Raw genomic sequence first — 18027 nt, 5'->3', positions numbered from 1 at the left:
GAGCGTTGTTGGAATACAAACCCTATACATTCAATTAACGTTATTTCTCAGTCCGCCACAAAATTAAAATTGGCCACCACAAATAGATGTTTACACATCGCATTTATCACTACCTCTGTCTTACATGACAGTTTCTGTACATACACCCGTGGCGTCAGTCGGCACGCTTTGCCTCATTTAAGTTACATTTAAACATATATATGTGGACGTGCGCGTCGTGAATGTCCAGCCACAAACTGCAAGTCTGGAAAAAAAAACTGGTGTTCCTGGTTCTCAACCTGTGGATGTTTTTCATTGCTAAAAGGGAGTTTGGGAGCTAACAACAGAGCACAGATGAAAACATGTTTGCTCAAGACAGCGCAAGCTAGCATGAAGGTAAAGCTAATCTTTTACATTATAGCGATGACGCTGGTAGTGACGATTCTCTCAGACCAATCAGTTATCTACATTGTTTTCTGGTCACATTTTAGTATCAGCTCGGGTCACTTGGAACCAGGACCGAGGTGGTACTAAAAAAAGGATTGGGTACTATACTGCACCCAGTGGAAAAGCCCCCAAAAGTAAGCTGACCCGACTCAAACCGTGGGGTACTATGCAATGGAAAATCACCATAGATGCCGCAAAAAATCTACACAATGGACCTTTAAGTGATAAATTGAGATATATTCACAGAAAAAAAACGTACCTAAGTTACATGATGGGATTTCATATGAATTTGAATCGTGCAATAACATAAGTGAGTATCTGAAAAACATGAATGAAGCCCCACCACTAAACTTATAGGTTGTCACTGAAACAAAAGCAGATTGCATTAAAACATACAAATGAGATTCTATGAATGAATACAAATTAGCCACTGGATAAGTTAACATTAAATTCCGTTGTCAGTCACCCAAGTCTGTTTATTTGTTGCTTTAGGTATTAGGTATATAAGTACGCTATCAAAGTATCCTACAGTAAGTCTGATTTCAGCTTGTACTGAATTTAAATACCTGTGCGCCGGCTCAGATAAATGACTCCCCTTCAATTATTTGGGTAGCGCTCGCTCACGCCTTGTTTGCTAGCCTGCACGGCCTCGGTCGTTCCGGGTCATGCCAGAACGTCTGCCCATCTGCACCGCAGACACAGACCATTTCTTCATTCATGCAACAGTGTTAATGCCTAATGTCTAGCGGGACATATGGTGCATCAGCTTTGCCTAATTAACTTGTGCCTGAGGACAAACATTGTTTGGATAGATATGAGTGTATAGGTTCATCAGTGTATTCAACAAGCAGCATGGATGAGCTAAGTGTAACCAATTAACTAATGTTTTTTAAGTAATTATTTTACTTGTTTAATGTTAAAGTGCATGCATTCTCCTATCCCAGTGTAGATAAGTAAACATGATATTCCTGTAAGTCACAGCATGATGTTACCAGTGCCATGGGTTTAATAAAACTGTAACTAATTTCATTGCAAGTTGCTTTGGATCAAATGTGTTAACATGATGATCCTTTCCACAAATTTTAGCTCCATCCACTTGGGATGCAAGGAAAGATACACCTGTGTATCCTCACTCATGACTTCTCAGGAGGCTTTTTCGCTCCTCATTGCAAGCATCCTCGAGGTGCAATTAAAGAACTGAGATGTCCTGCAAGACAGCTGAGCTCGATCGGTTTCCGGGTCACGGGCTGGAGGACAGAGGAGCGAGGGAATTGAAGAGCACCCAATCTGTTTGTCTGAACAGGGATGTTACTAGACCAAAACAATTGACGAACAGGTAAGGGGCATAAAGAGTGTTTGAAAATTATTTTTACAATTTGATGGCAGCATACAAATAATTAAAGATTAAATGCTGCCCTTTCACTTTTATATACAGTATTACTCAATATTTTTTATTTATATTCTGCAGTCAATTAAAGTAAATAAGCCGTAATTGTGTGTGGGCTTTGTGTGTGTTAGACAATACACAGATGAGTCACTAAATGACTCGTTGAGGGAAACACTTTCTTTACACCACCTGCTGAACGCTCCTCTGACTTCCCTTTTATTGTTTTTTTTCTTTAATATCTGTTCGCTATTGATTTATGATGCCATTTTTCCCCCTATTCCTGGTTGTAATCATTATTTATCGCCTGCTCCACTCCTGTCTCATCCTCTCTCTTTCCTCTTTGTACCATCTCTCCTGCTTATTTGTCTCTGCTAAGGTCTCTTTGATTATGCAGAACATCTCGGTCCCTGTGCATCTTGAGTATTTATAGCTGCGGTCCTATTCACCGTTAGGGAAAAAGCACGCAAATGGCTGCGAATTAAATTTGAGCTTTTATAAAACTGTGACAGTTTTGGATTTAGAGACGATCGGTTTTCCCTGGAGAAGAAGCATGAGAGTGGCTCACATTATATCACTGAAGATGTGGGGCATAAATGGTTCCCGATAGAGCACAATAACTTTCCATGTATCAGACCAGTACACAACACTTTTATGACATAGTATGCAGTGAATCAAAACCACAAGAAGAGGCCTTAAATCTCTGCCAACTAGTTACAGCCAAAGCATGATATTGTGTGAATAGAATAGGACACATGCCTTTGAGACTGACAAATACACCTCTTTACTGGTAATGTGCAGAAAGTGACATTTGTGAATTTGTTTGAGTTTGTGCATGTTTTCCACTGCATCATGGCTCACAGTCAATGAAGCTGTGAGTCTCTCACGCTCTGATTCTCTTCACGGTCTTGTGTCACTATTAGCAACCGCCGGCTCATATCTCAGCTAGAGTCTACATCACATGAGTTCATGCTGAGAAGAGGGAGGGTATGTTAGCAAGAGGATGAGGTCACTGTGATGATGGCATGTCAAAATGTGGGGTTGAAGAAATGATCAACCTCTATTCATTCAGTGGGTGAAATGCATATGTTGATCATTAAAAAAAGTCCTAGAACATCTTACAGCTGAGTGCACAACACCTGCATCTAGCAATGGTAGAGCATCACACACTTCTTCATTTGAATGGAAACTTGGCGACTTTCACGACACAAGCAATAGTGGTCGATGGAAATGGCCGTGACTAGTTGCGCGAAGAAGCTGAGAGAAGTTCAACTTTATGCAAATGATGAGCAACTTTCACAAGCAACTAGCAATGGGAGTAAAGAAGTGGCCTCATTTAATCCATCTCTTGTCTGTTACTAAGAGGACACTAATTGATTTGTTTATAATTGTTATAAGGATAACCACAATTAGGAACACCATGTAACAACCACATTGAAAGAGACAACAGCATTAGAAGACATTGGCGTCAGAACCATCATATGTGGATGGGACAAGACCCGCCCACTTTTTATGACCAATGATGTTGGACCCACTCACTTTTTCTCTAATTTAGCGCGAATGTCTGTTCACTTGTTGGAGCGCCGTCAGTCAAATCCATTCCACTTAAAGGAGACATAACATTACAATCAGACTTTATCCATCTTTAAGTGCTATAATTAAGTCCCAAGTGCTTTTATCAACCTAGAAAATGTGAAGAAGATCAACCCAGTAACTTTTGGTAAACCATTCTCTACAAGCATGTAAAAAAAACTGTGATTAAAATTTGGCTCCTCTGGTGATGTCGGAAGGGGATAATACAGCCCCTGAATCTGCACTATCCAACCACAGCACTACCATTTAGGGCAGAGATCAACTCATTTGCATTTAAAAGGACATGCCCAAAACGACACATTTTTGCTCACACCTACAAAGTGACAATTTTAACTTAAAATTATTTATTAGATTTTTTTGAGCTAAAACTTCACATATGTACTCTGGGGACACCAAAGATTTATTTGACATCTTTAAAAAGTCTTGAAATGTCCTCGTTAAAGGCACACAAGGCAAGTCTAAGTATTATTTCTCTACTAGCTCCCCCTAGTGTCTGGGAGTAAATGCGTTCTATATCTTAGACTATACGAGACTGAAGGACACCGGGTCGGATACAGCGAACTTGCAAGTGGGGTATTCTTCCTACAGACGGTAGGGGCGGGCAAGAGAGTCTTCATTCGTCATGTAATGAGTCATTTAACCATATACCGACTTACGAAGATGATTTATTAACATAAAAATACTGCCTTGTGTTCCTTTAAGGAATGCCCTAATAAGTTAAACTCCATTCCGCATTTCAGCTACAGCCTTGACTACCACACTGCTGCTTTCTCAAATCCATTCCACTTGGCTGGTATAATTTAAACTCCATTTCGTGTTTTCACTACTTTTGCCTGAACGCACGTGTAGTGGGCAGCTTTCCGACATGTGGTGCTTTCGCACTTTCAGCAACCAGAGTTCGATTCCCGACTCGTGGTCATTTGCCGATCCCATACCCCTTTCTCCTCCCTGTACTTTCCTGTCCTCTCCTGGCCAAAAAAAAAACAATTGTTTAATTTAAAGGAAAATCGCATTTACTCCAGTAAATGTTTTGGACCTAATCACATTTTTTTCTGATGTTAGAAGATAAATTTACTTGAGAGGCTAAAGAAGGAAAATAATTAGACTATCAATAATAAAATAATTAGTTAATATATTTTTAATTAATTAATTTTTAATTTAATGTTTAATTAAGTTTACTATATTCTCTGACTTAGCCTTTCAAGCTAATTCATCTTTTTTAATAGAAAACAAGAAAAAGATTAAATTGGGTAATTTCTGCAATGTACAAATCGGACAAGGCAAGAATTTGTTCCTCTGAGTGTTTTTTTCCAGAGAGTTTTTTCCAGCTTTACCAAAAAAATAAATCATACGTCTGAAAATGTTTCAAAAATTGGTCCCAAACTGTCACTGGGTTGGTACCTTTAAAAAAAATCCTAAAACAGATTTGTATACATTTTGTACCAATATGTACCCCTGAGGTACTAATAGAAACTCTTTAGATGTGAAGGTGTACTGTAAACCCGGACAAGTTGAATTTATTTACAAAATTGGAGGAAAGTTGATGCCCTAAAAAAAATGTAGTAAACTAAAAAAACAGGACATTTAATTTTATCTGTTCCCTATCAGGTAATATCTCATATACATTGGAAACTGTATTTTTTTACCATTTCATGCATTTATAGTGTAACCATTTCAATTGTAACTTTAAGCATAAAAACAGGGGTTGGTTATAAATGTGAATGATATCTGAATGTTTGATCATATTCCAAAAACGGTGTGTGCAAGAATCTAGCAGTAACCCACTTCAGTCCTTTACTGTTCAAAACACCTTAAATGTCCTTGTAGGTCGCCATGTCCTAATTCCACAGCAGAAATCTTCGACAAAAGTGCCTTACATGCTAGTCCATCATCTCGGTCAGAGGATATTCGCATCGCTGCTTTCTGCCCTGGGGACCCTGAGAAAAGCTAATTGTGTAGAAAGCGTGGCCTTTTCAGTCAGTCCTCCACACAGCCAATGGGAGGCTGCCGTGACTATGTCGGGATATACTCTGATTCTTCACTCTGATGTAAATGTAGTTTAGTGCCTATGGCGATTCTTCTAAATCAAATACGAACATAAACAGTCTACTAACAATGGGCCAGTATTAAGTTAACTTTTGTTGGCTAGCTTATTTGAAGTCTTATGTAGGCAAGCTTTCATGCTTAAAGTTTCTTGATGCATCTACACTGTCAGGAAAAAATGGTCCCAAGCTATCACTGGGGGAGAACCCTATCAAAGGGTACTAATATGTACAATTATGGTCAAGATATGTATTAGTACCAAAATGTACCTCTGAGGTACTAATATGAAATCTTTTGGTAAAATTTTTATATTTTTATAATTTACATATATCTTTGTTCAGTGGAGGCTTGTGCATATGTGTGTGCTTTGTTTTACCAAATATGGGCACAAGTGATTGGAGTGGTTGCTGAGTTTTAAAGACTTTCGAGTGTAAAGAGAATTCAGAAGTGACGTATTGAAAGCTGAGGGTACTTTGATTCCAAACAAAAGGAATATAGACAATTTTTGGAAGGAGAGTTGGATTTTCCATGCCTCCTTTGGGGCTGTGAGAGTTTCCATCTCCCAGACATGGGCATAAGCCAGGATTAAAAGAAAGCAGTTGACCTACTTGCTTTTTAGGAGAACACTTTGACTACCCGTCTTTTCATTTCAGACACTTTAATATGTGTTATATGTTTACTGTGTTTGAGTTTGTATTTATTGTGTCTATGCCACAATTACTATACAATAATTCCTAATCATATCAATACTGTACTAATACTATCAATACTATCACATCTCCTGGAGGCTGAGGGGTCATTACATTTCTGCTTGATAGTTTGCAGTCAATAGATGCACACTAGCTGAGCACACAGAGCATTTGCTGGTGTCTGCATTTATAAGCAGGCAATTTGTCATTCTAAGTAGCGTGGCTTCAGTGTAGTGTTTTGCACAAAGGCTGAGCTAAATTGTCTCAAAAAGGACATTTTTTCTTGAATAACAGCTGACTTGAGAGTACTGGTAAAATTTATACTCAGCAGTGGGAATGCTAAAATTTGCCTATACTTGAACAAACAAAAGCCAGAATCTCTTTAGGGGTTTTATGAGGCAGATGAGAAAACATTAAACATGAAACATTTATGCATGTTTTGTTTTAAGCTAATCTGTGATGTTACAGCTTTGAGGGAAAAATTCAATACTTGTGAATAGGACCGTAATACGGGGTTAATTTGGAAATTGGAATGTTAGGGAATTTTAAACTGGAAAATAGAATATACATCTTTTGAGGATAGAAATGCCCTACTCGTGATTATTTTATCAAATATATATTGCTCTTAAAAGACTTGTAGTGTACAGATAGATAGATGAATAGATACATAAAGCAGAAAGAAAGTCAGACAGACAAATTTGCAACACTTGTGACACTTTGCAACCTCTTAACAATAACATTTTCCTGGTTGGATGGTTCTGCAGATGGATGGATGGCAGTCTCAGTCTAAGAGGTCACACCCACGCCACGTTGGCTGAATGTCTGACGCATGCGGCATACTTAAAGGAACAGTATGTAAGAAATGTATATCAATTAATCATAAAATGGCCCTGATATGTCACTAGACATTAAGAAATCATTTTCATTTCAAATACTTATATCACTGACAACAGCAGTCTGGTTTTTAAATATTGTTATTTAAAAAGTGGAGTTGCAGCCCTTAACTGATGTTTATGTTGTCATGTTGTGTATTAGCCACAAGTCTTGTTATTGCAATACCAGTTTTGGCCACAATCCTACATAGTGTCCCTTTAACTGGAAACACTTCAGCAGATTCAAAGTTGTCCTCTGATTGGTTGAAATATAAAGGATTTTCGGGGGATGTGTGTTGTGTTCTTTAACAGTCTGCCTGGAAACTACCCAAGGCAGGTTTACACCATAAAAGACATCCAAGAGTTTTTCTTAAAGGGGACAGAGAATGAAAAACCATTTTTACCTTGTCTTTGTTGAATAATGGTAGTCTACCCGCATTCACAAACATACAAAAAGTGCTAACATGCTAAACATCTCAGTCTCATAGAAATTCCTCTTTTAGAAATGTCAGCCAGAAAACAGCCCAATCTGAAAAACTGATGCTTATGACATCACAGGCATCTCACTGCCCCTCCACTTTAAAATAATTGGCTACATCAGTAATGAGATTGCAAGTTAAGCCAGTAGGGGGAGCCAAATAGGTGCAAAACCACTTGTTTAAAATCCCCCACCCTAATAGAGCTATCTGAGAGAGGTTTTTAGGAAGCTTCTAAGGCATTACAGACCCAACAAAAACATTTTTGTATGTCACATCACAGAACAAGGATAAATACCCCGTTCAATCATTCTGTGTCACCTTTAAAGCAATTAGTGGAATCTAAAAGAGGTTTAACGTGTTTGCCACTGTTGTTATAAACTCATGAATGATGGTTGCACACTGGTCTGTTATCTCCACGCCCCTAAACATGACAAGGGACAATGTGAAGCATGAATGGTTGCGTTATGTGTCAGTCAGATGGACTTTTGGGAGGTCCATTTAAAGTGGCCATGGTTCCCTAAATGGGAGGGTAGATGGATGGATGGACGAAGGGGTGGTCAGGTGGGTAGATGGATGAATGTAAAATGGATGGTTGGACAGATGGGTAGGTGTGTAGATGTTTGTATGTATATACAAACAGAACATGGATAGATAGATGGGTGGATGGGTGGATGGATGGATGGATGGATGGATGGATGGATGGATAGACAAATTAATGGGTGGGTAGATGGATGAATGTAACATGGATGGTTGGACGGGTGAGCGGGTGTGTAGATAGATGTATGTATAGATGGATGGATGGACGGAAGATGGATGGATGGGTGGGTGGTTGCATGGATGGATGGATGGACAAATGGATGGGGGATAGATAGATAGATGGATGGGTGGATGGGTAGGTGGATGGATGTAAGATAGATGTATGTATGTATGGATGGATGATGAATAAACGGAAGATGTGTGTAGATGTACACTCACCTAAAGGATTATTAGGAACACCATACTAATACTGTGTTTGACCCCCTTTTGCCTTCAGAACTGTCTTAATTCTACGTGGCATTGATTCAACAAGGTGCTGAAAGCATTCTTTAGAAATGTTGGCCCATATTGATAGGATAGCATCTTGCAGTTGATGGAGATTTGTGGGATGCACATCCAGGGCACGAAGCTCCCGTTCCACCACATCCCAAAGATGCTCTATTGGGTTGAGATCTGGTGACTGTGGGGGCCATTTTAGTACAGTGAACTCGTTGTCATGTTCAAGAAACCAATTTGAAATGATTCAAACATTTGTGACATGGTGCATTATCCTGCTGGAAGTAGCCATCAGAGGATGGGTACATGGTGGTCATAAGGGGATGGACATGGTCAGAAACAATGCTCAGGTAGGCCGTGGCATTTAAACGATTCCCAATTGGCATTAAGGTGCCTAAAGTGTGCCAAGAAAACATCCCCCAGACCATTACACCACCATCACCAGCCTGCACAGTGGTAAAAAACATGATGAATCCATGTTCTCATTCTGTTTACGCCAAATTCAGACTCGACCATCTGAATGTCTCAGTAGAAATCAAGACTCATCAGACCAGGCAACATTTTTCCAGTCTTCAACTGTCCAATTTTGGTGAGCTTGTGCAAATTGTAGCCTCTTTTTCCTATGTGTAGTGCAAAGAGTGGTTTCTGGTGGAGTCTTCTGCTGTTGTAGCCCATCCGCCTCAAGGTTGTACAAGTTGTGGCTTCACAAATGCTTTGCTGCATACCTCGGTTGTAACGAGTGGTTATTTCAGTCAAAGTTGCTCTTCTATCAGCTTGAATCAGTCGGCCCATTTTCCTCTGACCTCTAGCATCAACAAGGCATTTTCGCCCACAGGACTGCTGCATACTGGATGTTTTTCCCTTATTACACCATTCTTTGTAAACCCTAGAAATGGTTGTGTGTGAAAATCCCAGTAACTGAGCAGATTGTGAAATACTCAGACCGGCCGTCTGGCACCAACAGCCATGCCAAGCTTTAAATTGCTTAGATCACCTTTCTTTCCCATTCTGACATTGAGATTGTCTTGACCAGGACCACACCCCTAAATGCATTGAAGCAACTGCCACGTGATTGGTTGATTAGATAATTGCATTAATGAGAAATTGAACAGGTGTTCCTAATAATACTTTAGGATAGTGTATGTATGTATGTATGTATGGATAAACAGAAGATGGATGGATGGACGAATGGAAGATGGATGGATGGAAAATGGATAGACACATGGAAGATGGATGGATGGACAGAAGATGGATGAATGGGTTGGTGGTGGTATAATGGTTGGACAAATGGGTGGGTGTGTAGATAGATGGATGGAAGAATGGACGGATGGGTGGTCGAGTGGGTAGGTGGATGGATATAAGATAGATGTTGGGATTGATGGTTGAATGGATGCGTGGGTGTATGTATTTATGTATGCATGTATGGGTGGATGAATAGGCGGACGGACAATAGACGGATATGGTTTATTTTTCTAAAACAGACAAAACGAATATAAAAAATATGGAAGATAAGGGAAACACTGTGGCAAAAAGATCTGAAGAGAACAGGCGAGCAAAAGGAGGAAAGAGACCTATGAGGTAAACTAATCACCAAACACGCAATGCAATTTTCTGTCTCTGTGCCTTCATCTCAGCGTTTCTAGGGTTCCTTTACTATTCCACTCACACACATACTCTCATGCCCACTCCATCTATCAGACCGTACCATTTCACCCAGACAAACCCTACTGGACACATCCACTCTGCCCTCACGCACAGGGGAGTTTGGGAGTGGGAAAACAGGAGCAGTATGAGGAACATGAGGGTGTGAGGTTCAGAGGAAAGGTCGGTTGTTATAGGAATAATTGACTTTATTTGAGCATCGCTGTAATGTAGCAGTGATAAAAAGGCGATGTGAGAAAAGAAAAACAGCTGCTTTACTCGGCAAAGGTCTCTGAGGAGGGAGCGTGTGAAGTGTTTGAGAGATTGTTGATAGAGCTCCTCTCTCCCCTGGCACCTCATGTCTTAGCAGTGCCTTTGTGCCGATGATAAATGTTTGCTTGAAAAACACCTGCATGATCTCGCAAACACTTTCATGAAAACGTTCAGACGTTTGCTCTCTCTCACAAACGTGAATCAGGGTGCCTCATGTGTCCCATTTTCCAACATCCTTAGCTTATAGAAACCTGTGAAGTTTAAAGAGGAACACACTTGCTGTTTTTAACTGATTCTCATGGGGAGGAAGCCTGGGGAGCTCAATGAATCCGTTACAAATGATTCAGCCAATAAATTAATACACTGTCATGCTTTATGTGGATGTTTGATTTGTGTACCTTTTACAAAAATCGTCAACACCACTGCCTTGTCACAGTCCTGACGTCAGGCCTGAGCCAGGTCCTCTCACCTCAATGGGATAATCAGATTGTTGCTCATAGGTGGATGAGGAGGCATGCCGACCATATGGCGTCTCCTGACACCAAGCGTATGTCACATTCACACAATTTATAGGCATGTAGTAAGAAAGCAAAGGTAGCACTTTGCAAACTATCTGTACTAATAAGTGTGCAAGATTAGGATTACTGCATCCAAAATCATACATTGTGGATAGTTGAAGGAATAGTTAACCCAAAAGAGAAATTTTCTTATTTACTCATCCTCATGCTATCACAGATGTATATGATTTCCTTACTTCAGTAACACCAAACAAATAATTTTATTATAAAATGGCTTCATGCTATTTTCCTATTTGATTTTTAAAGGGGTGAAGTTCCTAAATGCATATTTAGTAAGGTGACCAAAACGGGTAGAGTTTTTTTGTGTTTTGTTATCCACAAACCAACAATAATATAAAGACCTTCAAAGGTTATTCCCCCAGTTTTTAATTAATTGATAACAAATAAGATTTTAATAATATTTTGGAGACTGTCCTTCAAATATAATGACCTCATAGGTTGTTGTGTGTGTGTATATATATATATATATATATATATATATATATATATATATATATATATATATATATATATAAATATATACATACATATATATATATATATATATATATATTATTAAACAAATGCCATTAAAACAAATAAGAGGAAGAACTCTTTGGGACAGTTTCCCTGATTGGGCTTAAAGGTGCCAAAGAACGCATTAATATAATATGTTACATTGTTCTCTGATATCTAGAAGTAGGGCTGTGCAAAAAAATCGTCTGCGATTCTCATGTGTGTTTCATCAATAAAGCCGGTTCGGTGATTAGTATTAAATCGCTATCACCTGCTTTCAGATGGAGCGGCATTTACTATATAGAGCCGTAGATCACAGAGATGTTAGGCAAAATCAGGTGTATAATCGAGGAAAATCGACTCCGAAAATCTATGCGAATTTGCCTAGCTTCTCTGTTTAATGCTATTTCTTTATGCTCATTGTTCACCATGTTTGTTTACTCCACACACCATATTAACAAACATGTTAAATCGTCTATTTTTTATCATGTTGTGGTTTCTTACATTTTGAAAATCTGATAAGATTTAAAAATTATTTTGGTGTGGCCCTAGCTTAAGGCCTCTTCCTGGATTAATATAAACCCTGTCCGGTAAACTGTCCGGGTAGTAAAATTATTGATGTAACTGATCATACAGGAATTAATTGAAATTGATTCAAACTCTGTAGTCAAAGTATTAATTAGAATGCCCGTCTGTAATGTTTTGATACCCATTTGGAAGATTAAAAATAAACATCTGTTATCTTCGTCTAGACCCCTGCAAGGATTTATCCTGCAGATCACAAACAGTCTGACAGTATCTCACTGCTAATGCAACATATTCACACATACAAGGTATACAAGGTCTCTCTCTCTCTCTCTCGCTCTCTCCCTCTCTCTCTCTCTCTATCTCTCAAACAGATAGTAAATAGTAAATCCTAAGCATGTGGATCTGACTCAGTGTCATTTCATTCATAAAAAGGCCTTGGGTGTAGATTTCATTTGTGCCTGGTTGAACACAAGATTGATGTATGCATGTAACATGACTCATGAGCATTATGATATGTACTGACTGTATTTATTTTTGCAACATAGATGTCCATTCTAATTCTTGCATTATGAAACAAAGATATTTGAGTAACTCAATTATTGATTTTAATATCAAATTTTCAGACTTTTGCTCACCAGTCAAATTTCATATAGAATAACATACAGTAATCTGCTATTTGACTAGATAAAAATGTATGTAAAATCATAGTTTCATTTTATTCAAATTCATTACGTTGATGTGCTGAAATATATATATATGTCCATTTGACATACATTATAAAGTACCACCTTGGTCTGCATAACTTATTTATTTTCTAGCAATTCAACGGCCCGTCATCAATTATTCCTTACATGTGCCAATTTAAAGTGAAGAACGTATCATCAAAATATCAAACTCTTCCATACCCTATCTGCCATTTGGACCTTTCATTGATCTTTACATCACCAGAGAGATAAATGAATGAATAGGGTAACACTTTAAAATAAGGTTGTATTTGTTAACATTAGTTAATCCATTAGCTAACATAAACTTACAATGAGCAATACTTCTACAGCATTTATTATTATTAGTTCATGCTAATTTCCGCATTTACTAATACATTTTTAAAATTTAAAAGTTGTTTCCGTTAACATAAGTTAATGCACCATTAACTAACATAAATAACTGTGCTGGCATTAACCAACATTAACATAGATTAATAAATGATGAAAAACTATATTACTTGTTATTACTTCATGTTAGCTAATGCATTTACTAATGTTTACAAATACAACCTTATCGTAAAGTGCGACCTTGAAGAAAATCAGAGAGTCAGATGGGACAAAAACAAGAAAAGAGAGGAATAAAAAGAGATAAGTAATAGATAAAAGTGACAAGTCAGGTTATAGGTGGCTAAACAACACAGTATATGAACATCAATACAGATAGCAGGGGAATGCGAGGCGAGAGAAGGACAAAAAAGGTCAAATAAACATTGGTGACAGAGCCTTCTGGATCATCAATCACCCACGTCTGAGTCAACTACCATTCTGTTCCAACATAAAAAAGCGAGAGTGCGCCAAACACGCTCCCTGTCAAAAATTATGAATCTTCCTAGCACAAACTGGCCATAGCGTTCCCTGTGAATCACACAGGCAGATGTATCATATCAGCAATCCTTATTAATACTGGAATAGCGATATTAAAGGTCAGGTGTTCATGCTAAGCGATGGAGAGGATTTTTCGTAAGTCCCCAGAGGAATGGATCTCGACAGCCGCAGGAGAAGGTGATAATGGTTCATCACTCCAGTAATACGCCGTCTATTCTGCAGGTAACAGAGGCCGACTATTAAGCCCCCTATTTTGAGGTAGATTGCATTATAATTTCCTGCTGAGTTCAGCCACCTACATGCTGGCCTGTGATTCACTGTGAGTCACATCACCAGCTTTGCGTCGGTGTGCACGCTTTGAACGTGCATTGACAGCCAATTTCAGCTCAAAACAAATGAATACATCTGTCTGGGTTTGTTTAACACAGTTCGTGTCCGTTTGATACAAGCCTTGTTGCCTTATGTTCATTCATTAGGGCTTTATAGTCATGAATTTGTAATTTTAGTGTTTGGCTACCATTAAAGGGCCAGCTCACCCAAAAATGAAAAATGTGCTGTTTATTTACTCACCCTCAGGCCATCTGATATGTTGGTGACATTATTTCTTCAGTAGAACAATAAAGAAGATATTTTGCATAAATGGTAATGGAAGGAAACGGTTTCCGCCACAAAAGCAGATTTATCCAATACAAAAGTAATCCCCACAACTCCTATTGACGCCCTGTGAAGCCAATCGATCATTTTTTGCAAGAAATGTATTGCTATTTACAACATTATTAGCGTTAATGCAGAGATTCGGCTAAACATGAGCGCAATCTTATTCTTGTGGTCTTAGCAGTTGGCAAACCAGCCTCTTAGCACCACCTATAGAGCAGGAGGGTGAAGCGCACTTTTTATATATACATACACAGAAAGGATATACAGTAAGTGTGCTTTACTCTCAAACATTATTGCACACAGAATTAGTGGTGTAATGCTGCGTTTACACCAACCGCGGTAGAGGCGGCAAGCCCGAGTGATTTTAATGTTAAGTCAATGTGAAGACGCATTGGCGCGTCTGGAAGTCCCGCAGCGTGGATGAGGCCTATAGCACACTGCGGAAGAGGTGTTTCAGCCTCATTTGGGCGTCTAGTTCTCGCGAATGGCGCGAATTGAGCAAATTGAACTTTTGTGCATTTTGTGTTAGAAGCGAATTTGCGGCTGACGCCCAAGTTGAAAAATTTTCACCCCGCGTTAACCAATCAGGAGCATGTTAGCTGCTGTGGCGGCAGCCCCGCCCGGAGTTACTCATTCAGCATGAAAGCTTGATATTGTCGGTGAGCAGTCACAAGTTCTTATTTCTATAGGGACAGGAATAAGAGGACCTCGCTTGGAAGAGTGTCAGTGAGGACATTGGGCAACCTGGTAAGTTGTAAATACACATTTCACGTTTGAGTCATGTGACGTTTATCAACCCGCACCGTTTATTTTCCCCCTATAGTAAGGTGACGAAATACAAACCGGTAACTCTCTCGATAAATGCACAATCAACATCAGCCATCCTGCAAACAGACAACCGCATAGCACTTGCCCTTCCCACAAGAAGCGGATTTTGCCTCTGACGCGCGTCAAATGCAAATGTTGGTGTAAACGCAGCATAACGATACATCGGGCGATTCTACTTGCTATGCTTCTAAATGAATTATGGTGAAATGCTGCCACATCCAATAGCTAGATGGCGATCTAATGCAGAAACTCAAATGCACCGCAGAAGAAGTACCATTACACAGGCAGCTCCAGGAAATGTTTAAGCATATTTACAGTATATCGCTGTTCTTTACAGGTATTTCATGATAATACAGAATATTTATAATGATTATGTTTGACGAGCTTTTTCCAAATGCATGTTACAAACGACTCAAACTCACATTGATTTTCAGGATTTTCTTATGATCAAATAGCCGTAGTACATGAAAGAGTTGTGCATAATATTGCTTCACAATTGATATCGGACAGGTAGTGCAGTGTGTATTGCGAAATATCATTACACCCCTACACAGAATACATACAGTATAGCCTGGGTATGTGGTTTCCAAAATTCACCTCAAACGGATGACACTTGGCAAAATATATATGGCTGTAGGCAAGCAATAAGATGGATAAATGACATGATTTGATTTCGTTTTTGAAATGGTTGACAGCAATATTTCTATAAAGGAGACAGTGGGGTGAAGAGGATAAGAGATGAGATGGACATAGAGAGATTAAAAGAAAGTAAGATGAATGTGGGCCGTATTCTGAAAGAAAAGCAGGGTTACTTTTACCTTGCTATTAAAAACTCAAATGTCATTCAACAGGCGATTATATGCAAGCACTCAAGCAGAAAGCCTGGAATAATCTGAAAATATGGTCCTGTTTTCTTTTAAAGGAAATTAAATCACAATGCTATATGACTCCGGGGACCCTGAGTGAGACATCGTCGATAGTAATGTTAGACCGCTTTTGTTCCTAACAGGCTTCAAGAACTCCACATCCCATCAGACGGCAAGCCCCGAAGCATTTTATTCAGAAAAAAACCTGTCGGAGTGACACATTAAGAACAAACTGGAAAAGACAACCCAAAATCCAGTGCTCAGCTTAAAGCACGAGGAGAAGTCGCTGACGCCAGCAACGGGTGAAATACAGAAGAGCCCACACTCTTTCACACTGGCTTAAGCGTTCATCTTTGTCAATCATCCTCAAACACTTTCTGTGGGGTATCTCTGCTGGACACCTGCAAACAAACCATTCTGGAGCAAGGAGGTGACAGACTCGCCCTTCAGAGCTTAATCTGCATGCAGCAAAAGAAAAGGCCGGAAGTATAGTCTGTTTTTACGTGTACACAAACGCGGTCGAACGCACAGCCTTGCAAAGTATAGTTTGACTTGTACGTTTGACGCATACGCATTCTCCTGCATGTACGGATTATGCGTACAATGTACATGGGGTTTAAAAATCCGGCGGTGCACAATGGTACAGAGGTTACCATCAAATGTATCATTTACATTTAAAGTTGGGTCTGAGTGTTTGAGCTTGCTTTTCATGTTTATTTAAATTGTCTTATAATCTATCTGCATATCAGAAACACTTGTTTTTAGCGACACTGGTGGCCATTAAGTGAACTGCAGCCAGTAATTTATTGCGAGCGTACTTTGGCCAAAACAGTGGTTAAATGTGATTAACCAATATCATGTCTACACATAAGAAAAGGTATACTGTATTATGGCACAGCTCTCTACAGCTTCAGATCCTTTAGATTTTCCAGGCAAAACTGTCCAGTATACACATAAAACTAGGGCTGCCTAATGATTAGTCACGACTAATCATTTGCAGAATAAAAGTTTTTGTTTACATAATTATTATACATAGTACATCAACAAATATTATGTATATTTATAAATAAAAACACATGTATGTATAATTTTATGGGAAAAATATATTGATATAATAAATATTTATATGATATAAATTATATGTAAATATACAAATGTTTATACACATGCAAATATTTCTTTAATATATAAATGCATGTGTGTGCATTTATATATAAATAATTATTATACACATTTCATACCCATTTAATATGTAAACAAAAAACTTTTATTCTGCAAACGATTAGTCGCGACAGATTTTGCATTGCATGTAAACACATTAACCGGCTTTCTCGCAGTTTTGTTCATGAACGCATGTATTCACGTGTAACATCACAAATGGAATTAAATGTAATGCATAAAAGACTGGTCTGACTCCATAGACGAACTGTAAAAAATTATATCAAATCAACATATATCTTTATGTTACTTTAACTTAACAAATGAAGTTAAACAATTTCAAATTGTTTTTATAAGTTATGTCAACTTACCACAGGTCAAAACTTAAAATAGAATATTTAACTGACTTGCATAATCAAGTTGTTTTAATTTTTGCATTTTTTACAGTGTAGGAAGTCTGAATTTTTTTTAAGTTTACTAGCCATTCACGCATGGGAAATAAAAAATTATGTAAAAATGTATGTATATATAGGATTTCAATACATTTAATAATCATTATAGTATATAGTATAGTATAGTATAGTATAGTATAGTATAGTATATATATATATATATATATATATATATATATATATATATATATATATATATATATATATATATATATATATATATATATATATATATATATATATGTAGCTACAAAATTTGTGTGCTAAGAAATTTCAACCCTCTTTCAATTTTTATAAAAAAAAAATTACATACATTTAATAAATGACCTTGAAATGAAGTCAAATAAAATGTAATTTTACATCATAATGTTTTTTCATCATATTTTTTTCCGGTTAAGCTTGATTTTGAATTACTTATTGTACTCCGTGTTGCATTATGTTAAT

At 38.0% G+C, this 18027-nt stretch overlaps 1 long non-coding RNA gene across 1 annotated transcript; it reads left to right on the top strand.

The window, feature by feature from the left end:
- Nucleotides 1–1520: 1520 nt before the first annotated feature.
- On the top strand, nt 1521–16776 carry LOC135739003 (uncharacterized). The gene is made up of 3 exons (XR_010528814.1): nt 1521–1762; nt 9051–9107; nt 16117–16776. It is a non-coding gene; the product is annotated as an uncharacterized lncRNA (long non-coding RNA).
- The last annotated feature ends 1251 nt before the right edge of the window (nt 16777–18027 follow it).

The sequence above is a fragment of the Paramisgurnus dabryanus genome, chromosome 12 (assembly GCF_030506205.2).
Source record: "Paramisgurnus dabryanus chromosome 12, PD_genome_1.1, whole genome shotgun sequence".
Lineage (NCBI taxonomy): Eukaryota > Metazoa > Chordata > Actinopteri > Cypriniformes > Cobitidae > Paramisgurnus > Paramisgurnus dabryanus.
This window is presented reverse-complemented; position numbering and strand designations above follow the sequence as displayed.